The sequence below is a fragment of the Macaca fascicularis genome, chromosome 11 (assembly GCF_037993035.2).
Source record: "Macaca fascicularis isolate 582-1 chromosome 11, T2T-MFA8v1.1".
Lineage (NCBI taxonomy): Eukaryota > Metazoa > Chordata > Mammalia > Primates > Cercopithecidae > Macaca > Macaca fascicularis.
In genome coordinates this window covers 128776382-128785524 of record NC_088385.1, presented here as the reverse complement: position 1 = coordinate 128785524, position 9143 = coordinate 128776382, and the positions used below count along the sequence as shown (strand labels likewise).

The window sequence follows — 9143 nt, the reverse complement described above, 5'->3', positions numbered from 1 at the left end:
AGGAACTGGCATGATCCACCCCAAATAATATACAAGATGAGTGTGTCCTGGTGCCTGTATCTTTGTCATCTCAGCTACTCTGGAGGCTGAGGCAGGAGGACAGCTTCAGCCCAGGAGTTTGAGGCCAGCCTGGACGACATAGCAAGAGCCTGTCTCTTAAAACAAAACAAAACAAAAAAACAAAAAAACAAAAAAAGAATATTGTTGGGCGCAGTGGCTCGTGCCTGTAATCCCAGCACTCTGGGAGGCTGAAGCGGGCGGATCACCTGAGGTCAGGAGTTCGAGACCAGCCTGGCCAACATGGTGAAACCCCATCTTTACTAAAAATACAAAAAACTTAGCCAGGCATGGTGGCGGGCTCCTGTAATCCCAGCTACTTGGGAGACTGAGGCAGGAGAATCACTTGAACCCGGGAGGTGGAGGTTGCAGTGAGCCGAGATTGTGCCACTGTACTCCAGCCTGGGCAACAAGAGTGAAACTCCGTTTCAAACAAAACAAAACAAAACAAAACAAAACATGAATATATCATGGCCGGGCGGGGCAGCTCATGCCTTTGGGAGGCTGAAGCAGATGAACCACTTGAGGTCAGGAGTTCAAGACCAGCCTGGCCAACATGGTGAAACTCCATCTCTACTAAATATACAAAAATTAACCGGGCGTGGTGATGGCGCCTGTAGTCCCAGCTACTTGGGAGGCTGAGGCAAGAGAATCGCTTGAACTCAGGAGGCAGAGGTTGCAGTGAGCTGAGATCGCGCCACTGCACTCCAGCCTGGGCAACAGAGTGAGACTCTGTCTCAAAAAAAAAAAAAAAAAAAAAAAAAAAGGTGTCCTAGCAATGTAATTATATCAAAGATGTCAGATGAACTGCAACTCCAGAACTGCAAGTACTTCCCTTGATAGAGCCATGAGGCAACAGAAAGGATGCTTCGAACTTGTTAGCATCTTTAAAGGAGCTGCCAAATTCATGTGCTTCTTTCTGGAGAGCTGTTAAATTGAGAAGTGTATTGTATTTCAGTTAGATTCACTTAACATCTGCTGATGCCAGCATGTTGTCTGGTTAGGGAAATGTTAAATATAAGTAATTGCTATGGCATGTGGTTGAGACCTTGTGTCTTCCTGCGGTTCAGGCTTCTCACTGGCATCCTAAAACAATTCCAGTCTCCAACCACGGGACTTTGTTTTGAGCAAAGCTGTAGCCTCAGCACTTAGCGTGGTTCCCGGCACACAATAAATATGTATCGAGTGGATGAATATTTAGTGTACTTGTCATTTGTCTGAATGACATCCGATCCCCTCCTTACCCTTCCGCCTGCTCTGCTCTGTTTCCCAGGGTGATGAACACGCAGTCTGAGCTTTTCAGCCTTCCAGCTGGGCTCAGTCAATGGAAGGGACTGGTGAGAGGCTGGAAGGCAGGAGGGAAAGCTGGGGTATTTCTCCCCTCTCTTTGTCTTGGGCACCATCTCCAGTAGCATCTTTGGCTGAAATGGCTGCATAGGCTTCCTCCAGATGAGGTATTTTTTTTTTCTTTTGTTTTAAGACGGAGTCTCGCTCTGTCGCCCAGGCTGGAGTGCAATAGTGCAATCTCAGCTCACTGCAAGCTCTGCCTCCCGGGTTCACGCCATTCTCCTGCCTCAGCCTCCTGAGTAGCTGGGACTACAGGTGCCCACCACCGCGCCCAGCTAATTTTTTGTATTTTTAGTAGAGATGGGGTTTCATCGTGTTAGCCAGGATGGTCTCGATCTCCTGACCTCGTAATCCGCCCGCCTCAGCCTCCCACAGTGCTGGGATTACAGGTGTGAGCCACCGCGCGCGGCCTCACCCAGGTGACTTTTTTGTGGGGAGGGGTTGTTTTTGAGACAGGGTCTCACTCTGTTGCCCAGGCTGGAGGGCAGTGGTGCCATCATAGCTCACTGCAGCCTCAATCTCCTGGGCTCAAGCAATTCCCCCACCTCAGCCTCCTGAGTAGCTGGGACTACAGGCGTGTGCCACCATGCCCAGCTAATTTTTGTTCCTTTTGTAGAGACGCAGTTTCACCATGCTGCTCCAGGCTGGTCTCAAACTCCTGGGCTCAAGAGATTTGCTCACCTCGGCCTCCCAAAGTGCTGGAATTACAGACATGAGCCACTGCACCCAGCCACACGTGGTTTTTAAGAGATTTATTGTAGGAGTTGAGATCTTCCACAATTGTGAGATCTGGCTAGACAGTCTCCATAATGCTGGGTCTCTGTGTCTGATGCTGGAGACTGAAGTCTGCAGGGCAGGCAGCTGAACAGAAGATGGATGTAAAGTAGGGAAGAGCAAGAACAATCTGGAACCCATGAGCAAGAGCTGAAATCTATAAACACAGACTGAAACCTAGGTCAGTCCTCATTGTCCCCAACTTTGATGGCAGGAAACACTGGTGCCCTTAGGCAGGGAGCTGGCTCAGGGGTCATGCCAGCCAAAGGAGGATCCAGGGGCAGGTGGACCCACCGCAGGCAGGTAAAGGAAAATGTTCAGGAGACGCAGAAGTGCCTGGTGACTCTGCCCCAGCCTTCGAGGCATCAGTAAGAGTATGGCTGCTGCTCTACTTCCACACACCAAATCTCATTCCACAGAAAACTGCCCTTTATGGCCCACCCTACCAGAAACACATAGAAAAAGGAATTCTGGGAAATGCAATTCAACTAGCCAAGCTAACACATTACCAAGCCAACACATTACCAAGCCAGTGAGCATGTTTTCTTGGGATAGCCTGGGGGTGATGTATCAGTGTTCTACCATGAGCAAACCTACCCCCAAGGGCTGAGAGAGCTGAAGGAAGCTGACAAATCTGGTTTCTCAGAAAGAAACTTTTTTGTTTTTTAGAGACAGAGTCTTGCTCTGTTGTCCAGGCTGGAGTGCAGTGGCACAATCATGGCTCACTGCAGCCTCAGACTTCTGGGCTCAAGCAATCCTCCTGCCTCAGCCTCCTGAGTAGCTGGGACTATAGGTACACCGCAACACACTCGTTTAAGGTTTTCCAGTTTTGTAGCAATGAGGTCTCACCACTTTGTCCAGGTTGCTCTCAAACTCCTGGCCTCAAGCATTCCTCCTGTCTTGGCCTCCCAAAGCACTGGGATTACAGGTGTGAGCCACCCACCCAGCCTCAGAATGAAACATTTAATAGGGATTTATGAACAAAAGCCATGTCTTGGGTGGCTGTGAGATGATGGATCCCTGCACTGTTAGCCCCCAGACCCAAGGCTTACATACCTAGGGAAAGAGTATATGTGCTTCAGAAGGAATATGCCATCCAGGTTGTTTTGACCCAAGGGCAGATTTGCAGTAATTACTTGCTCTTAACAGTAGATAATGTAGAAATCTTAGAGGCATCCCGGGAACTGAGGTTAATTAGAAGTCCACATGATGGATAAGCCTGGAAAGTAGAGTTGCTTTAGCCTCCACCATCAGCCCACCTACAAGTAAAAGGAAATGTAATTAAAAGTGCTTAACCAATAAGGAAAATGTATTTTGTCACAGAACAATGGGTCCAATGACCTTACAGTGTTGTGAATGGCTCAGGAATGTCATTAAGGACTCAAGTTCTTTTTCTCTGCCATCTGCAGCAGGTTGGCTTTATTTCTCAGCCTGTCACAGCCCCAATCACATCCTCACATAACTATGTCCACAGCTGGGAAGGGGAGTGTTTCTCTCATGAGGCTCTATTTAAGAGCAGAGGGCTGGATACAGTGGCTCATACCTGTAATCCCAGCACTTTGGGAGGCTGAGGCAGGAGGATCGCTTGAGCCCAGGAGTTCAAGGCCAGCCTGGGCAAGATAGTGAGACCCCATCTCTACAAAAATAAAAATTAACGGGCATGGTGGCACACACCTGTGGTCCCAGCTACTCAGGAGGCTGAGGCAAGAGGATCACTTGAGTCTGAAAAGTCGAGGCTACAGTGAGCTGTGATCGCACCACTGCACTCAAGCCTGGGCAACAGAGGGAGACCATATCTGAAAAAAAAAATTATGAAGAATTTGAAAATGGACCGGCGCAAGGGCACACACCTGTAATCCTAGCACTTTGGGAGGCCGAGGCGGGTGGATCAGGTCAGGAGGCCTAAGGTCAGGGGTTTAAGACCTAGCCTGGCCATGGTGAAACCCCATTTCTACTAAAAAATTAAAAATCAGCCAGGCATGGTGGCACATGCATGTAATCCCAGCTACTCAGGAGGCTTAGGTGGGAGAATCAGTTGAACCTGGAAGGTAGAGGTTGCAGTGAGCCGTGATCACACCATTGCACTCCAGACTGGGCAACAGAGGAGAATTTCAAAATAGTGACAGGAGGGTATTAGCCCAAGCACAAGCCCCTTCTGAATGCAGGGCCATGTGTGACTGCTCAGGTCACCTGCCCATGAAGGTGGCCCCGTGGGGTACATCATATTAACTAGGTGTAGATTTTGAGTCAATTTAAGGGCTTCCATGATTGATTTTTCATTACTTTTCTATGCTTTTTATGAGGGACATACGAAGCATTCTTTTCAAAGCAGGTCCATTCTTGGCTTAGGGCTCTTTTATTAAATTTTATTATTACTATTATTTTTTTGAGACAGAGTTTTGCTCTCGTTGCCCAGGCTGTAGTGCAATGAGTGCAATGGCGCGATCTCAGTTCACCACAACCTTCGCCTCCTGGGTCCAAGCGATTCTCCTGCCTCAGCCTCCTGAGTAGCTGGGATTACAGGCATGTGCCACCACACCAGGCTAATTTTGTAGTTTTAGTAGAGACAGGGTTTTTCCATGTTGATCAGGCTGGTCTCCAACTCCCTACTGCAGGTGATCTGCCTGCCTCGGTCTCCCAAAGTGCTGGGATTACAGGCGTGAGCTACTGCACCCGGCCAAATTTTTTTTTTTTTTTTTTTGAGACGGACTCTTGTCGCCCAGCCTGGAGTGCAATGGTGCAATCTCAGCTCACTGCAACCTCCACCTACTGGGTTCAAGAGATTCTCCTGCCTCACCCTCCCGAGTAGCAAGGATTACAGGCGCCCGCCACCACGCCCAGCTAATTTTTGTATTTTGTTTAGTTAGAGACGGGGGTTTCACCATGTTGGCCAGGCCGGTCTCGAACCGCTGACCTCAGGTGATCCACCGGCCGCGGCCTCCCAAAGTGCTGGGATTACAGGTGTGAGCCACCGCGCCCGGCCCAAATCTTTTCTAAATTGAAGAGTAAGTTCTCTGTGATCATATTCCCAGTCGTGACATTTTTAGGTCTAGTAACCTTGCTGCCGCGCATTGGGGACAGTCCCCACCCCATACTCGGCCACCCGCGCCTCCCCCGCGCTCTCACTGCCCTTTCCGCATTGGAACGCTATCCCGCCCACTTCCGGCGGGAGCGTCCACAGCGCAGGCGCAACTCCAGGCGTCCTTCAGCAAGCTGTCAAGTGCTGACGTATGCGCCTGTGTAAACGGGCGGGTCTGGTTAATTGCGCGGGAGATTGTGGGTCCACTGAAGTCACGCGACTGTCTCCGCCCACCTAAATAGGCGGGCGGAGCCGAGGGCCCAGTCTGGCTTCAGGGAGCGCAGGCGCATTGGGTGCAGGAACGTGGCTCTGGCACCGGTGAGACCTTCACGCATGCTCATTTAAATAAGGCAAGAAGTTTATTATACCAGTTCCAGGACCCGCCTCTTTTCTCTCATAACCAGCCTCTGGCTTTTAAAGAGCCAGGGCCCTCTTCCTCCGAATTGTGGATTTTTTGGTTTGGGGTTTTAAAAATAATTTTCTTTTATTGTGGTAAGAATACTTGACATGAGATTTACCCTCAACAGTGTTTAAAATGTATCATATAGTATATTGTTAGCTGTAGATACAACCGAATTGCTTTTTTATATTAAGCATTTATTGAGCACCTACTATATGTAAACCAAATTTACATTGCTGTATGCATTTTACAATTTTTCCTCCTGTAATAATATGTAATAATTATGTTCATATGTATATTTTTGCATAAATTTATTCCTCCACCCCAGCGTACTATTCCTTTGGTGGCAATCCCCTTTTTTTTCTGAGAGAAAGTTTCATTCTTGTTGCGCAGGCTGGCATGCAATGACGCGATCTCGGCTCCCTGCAACCTCCACCTCCCGGGTTCAAGCGAGTCTCTCTTGCGTCAGCCTCCCGAGTAGCTGGCATTACAGACACCTGCCACCACACCCGGCTAATTTTTTTGTATTTTTAAGTAGAGACTGGTTTTCACCATGTTGGCCAGGCTGGTCTCAAATTCCTGACCTCATGGTCTGCCTGCCTCGGCCTCCCAAAGTGCTGGGATTACAGGCGTGAGCCACCATGCCCAACCCCGGCCTTTCTTTAAAATTATTTTTAGGGCCGGGCGCGGTGGCTCAAGCCTGTAATCCCAGCACTTTGGGAGGCCAAGACGGGCGGATCACGAGGTCAGGAGATCGAGACCATCCTGGCTAACCCGGTGAAACCCCATCTCTACTAAAAAATACAAAAAACTAGCCGGGTGAGGTGGCGGGCGCCTGTAGTCCCAGCTACTCGGGAGGCTGAGGCAGGAGAATGGCGTAAACCCGGGAGGCGGAGGTTGCAGTGAGCTGAGATCTGGCCACTGCACTCCAGCCCGGGCGACAGAGCGAGACTCTGTCTCAAAAAAAATAAAAAAATAAATAAAAAATAAATAAATAAATAAATAAATAAATAAAATAAAATTATTTTTATTTATTATTATTTTTAAGAGACAGAGTCTCACTCTGCCGTCCAGACTGGAATACAGTGGCGAGATCATAACTCACTGCAGCCTCCATCTCCCGGGCTCAAGCGATCCTGCCTCAACCTCCCGAGTAGCTGTACTACAGGTGCGCATCACCACATCTGGCTTTTTTCTTTTGAGATAGTGTCTCACTGTGTCTGCCAGGCTGGAGTGCATAGCTCACTGCAGCCTCTAATTCATGGGCTCGAGCAATCCTCCTACCTCAGCCTCCCAAGTAGCCAGGACGATGTAGAGACATGGTCTTGTTGCCCAAGCTAGACTGGAACTCCTGGCCTCAAGCGATTTTCCTGCCTTGGCCTCTCGAAGCACTGGGATGACCTGCCGGAAGGCAATTCTCTGGAATGGGAGGCAATGTGGGGCTCTGGGCAGGTCTTCCCAGGTGAAGAGGCCTGCGACTGAATTTTGGCTCTTTCACTTCCTTGCTCTTTTACTGTGGATATGTCATCTAACTTCTGTGAACCTAACAGTTGGTTGCTTTTTATTTTTATGTTTATATTTTATTGTTTGAGACAGGGTATCACTCTGTCGCCCAGACTGGCGTGCAGTGGCATGATCTTGGCTCATTGCGACCTCCACCTCCCAGGTGTTCAAGTGATTCTCCTGCCTCAACCTCCTGAGAAGCTGGGATTACTGGCGTGCACCACCACACCCAACTAATTTTTGTATTTTTAGTAGAGACGAGGTTCCATTATGTTGACAAGACTGGTCGCAAACTCCTGACCTCAAGTGATCCACCCGCCTCGGCCACCACGCCCAGCTAATTTTTGTATTTTTAGTAGAGATGGGGTTTGCTGTGTTGGCCAGGCTGGTCTTGAACTCCTGACCTCAAGTGATCCTCCCACCTCAGCCTCCCAAAGTGCTGGGATTACAGGCATGCACCACCTCGCCTGGACAGTTTGCTGCTTTTTAAAACAAGAATCAGAATACCTACCAATCTCACAGGATTGTTGTGAAAAGTAAATTCTTTAAAAAGTATGTGTGAAGTCAGGAAGCTGAGCTGTGCGAAATCAGGAAGCTGAGGCAGGAGAATCTCTTGAACCCAGGAGGCAGCGTTTGCAGTGAGCTGAGATTGTGCCACTGCACTTCCAGCCTGGGTGACAGAGCGAGACTCCGTCTCAAAAAAAAACAAAAAACAAACAAAAAAATATGTGAAGTGCCAAGTACTGTGCCTCATGCCAGCTATATATGTTGAACAAATAGTTATTAAGCAGAATTATTCAGTCAGAAAATGGTTTTATAGCTCCTGTAACAGTTCCAGATGGTTCTTCAGGAAGATTTACCTAATTGCGAGGATGGCTAGCCACGTGTAATGGTGTCTCTTTTTCCAATATCGCAGGCCATCATTTTTATACATTTTTCCTAGTCTAGACACTATGTAATAGTATGGCAGGGTTATTTTAATTTTCATTTATTTAATTCTAGTGAGGCCATGCATTGCATTTTTCCTTGGGATGATTTATTAGCTTTATTTCTTTGCCTAACAACTATTTTCAAACACTGTAATTTTCACGGCTTATCCCTGCAGACATGATGTTAGGTTCTGCCAGAGCATGTTGCTGACCATTTTTTTTTTTTTTTTTGAAACGGAGGCTTGCTCTGTTGCCCAGGCTGGAGTGCAATGGTGCGATCTCGGCTCACTACAACCTCCGCCTCCTGAGTTCAAGCAATTCTCCTGCCTCAGCCTCTGGAGTAGCTGGGATTACAGGTGCCTGCCACCATGCCTGGCTAATTTTTGTATTTTTACTAGAGACGAGGTTTCACCATATTGGCCAGGCTGGTCTCAAACTCCTGAGCTCAAATTGCACTTTGAGAGGCCAAGACCAGGCGGCCGGAGTGCTGGGATTATAGGCGTGAGCCACAGCACCCGTCCTGATCTTTTTTTTTTTTTTTTTTCTGGAGAAAGAGGGTTGGGGGAGAGACAGAAGCAAAAGGAAACTCTCCAAAGAAGGAATTGAGGTTACAGTGAAAACTCGTCCCTAGAGCAGCTCTGTCCAGTAGAACTGGCGAGGGTGCCACAGTGTCTGCATCTGTCTGTCCCGTATGGTCCAGCATGTGCCCACAAAACACTTGGAACATGGCTGCTGTGACTGAGGAATTTTTACATTTATCTAACTTAAATTTAAATTCAAATACAAGGGAGGAGACAGGCACAATGGCTCACACCTGTAATCTCAACACTTTGGGAGGCTGAGGCAGGAGGATCACTTTAGCCTACGAGATCGAGACCCGCCTGGGCAACGCAACGAAACCTGGTCTCTACAAAAAATACAAAAGTTAGCCAAGTGTGTTGGTGCACACCTGTGTCCCAGTTCCTTGGGAGGTTGAGGTGGGAGGATCACTTGAGCCCAGGAGGTTGAGGCTGCAGTGAGCCATGAGTACACCACTGCACTCCAGCCTGGGCAA

The 9143-nt window shown here is 48.5% G+C and overlaps 1 protein-coding gene and 1 long non-coding RNA gene across 2 annotated transcripts in view; one reads left to right on the top strand and one right to left on the bottom strand.

The window, feature by feature from the left end:
* Positions 1-2130: 2130 nt before the first annotated feature.
* Positions 2131-3492, bottom strand: LOC135966345 (uncharacterized). The gene is made up of 2 exons (XR_010579631.1): positions 3235-3492; positions 2131-2265 (listed from the first exon to the last, which is right to left on the bottom strand). It is a non-coding gene; the product is annotated as an uncharacterized lncRNA (long non-coding RNA).
* Positions 3493-6709: 3217 nt separating this feature from the next.
* The window catches only part of MORN3 (MORN repeat containing 3), a 32737-nt gene continuing 30303 nt past the window's right edge, over positions 6710-9143 (top strand). Inside the window, exon 1 of the mRNA XM_065524948.1 lies at positions 6710-6825. The gene's annotated coding sequence lies outside the window, so the exon portion shown is untranslated. The remainder of the gene's footprint in view (positions 6826-9143) is intronic.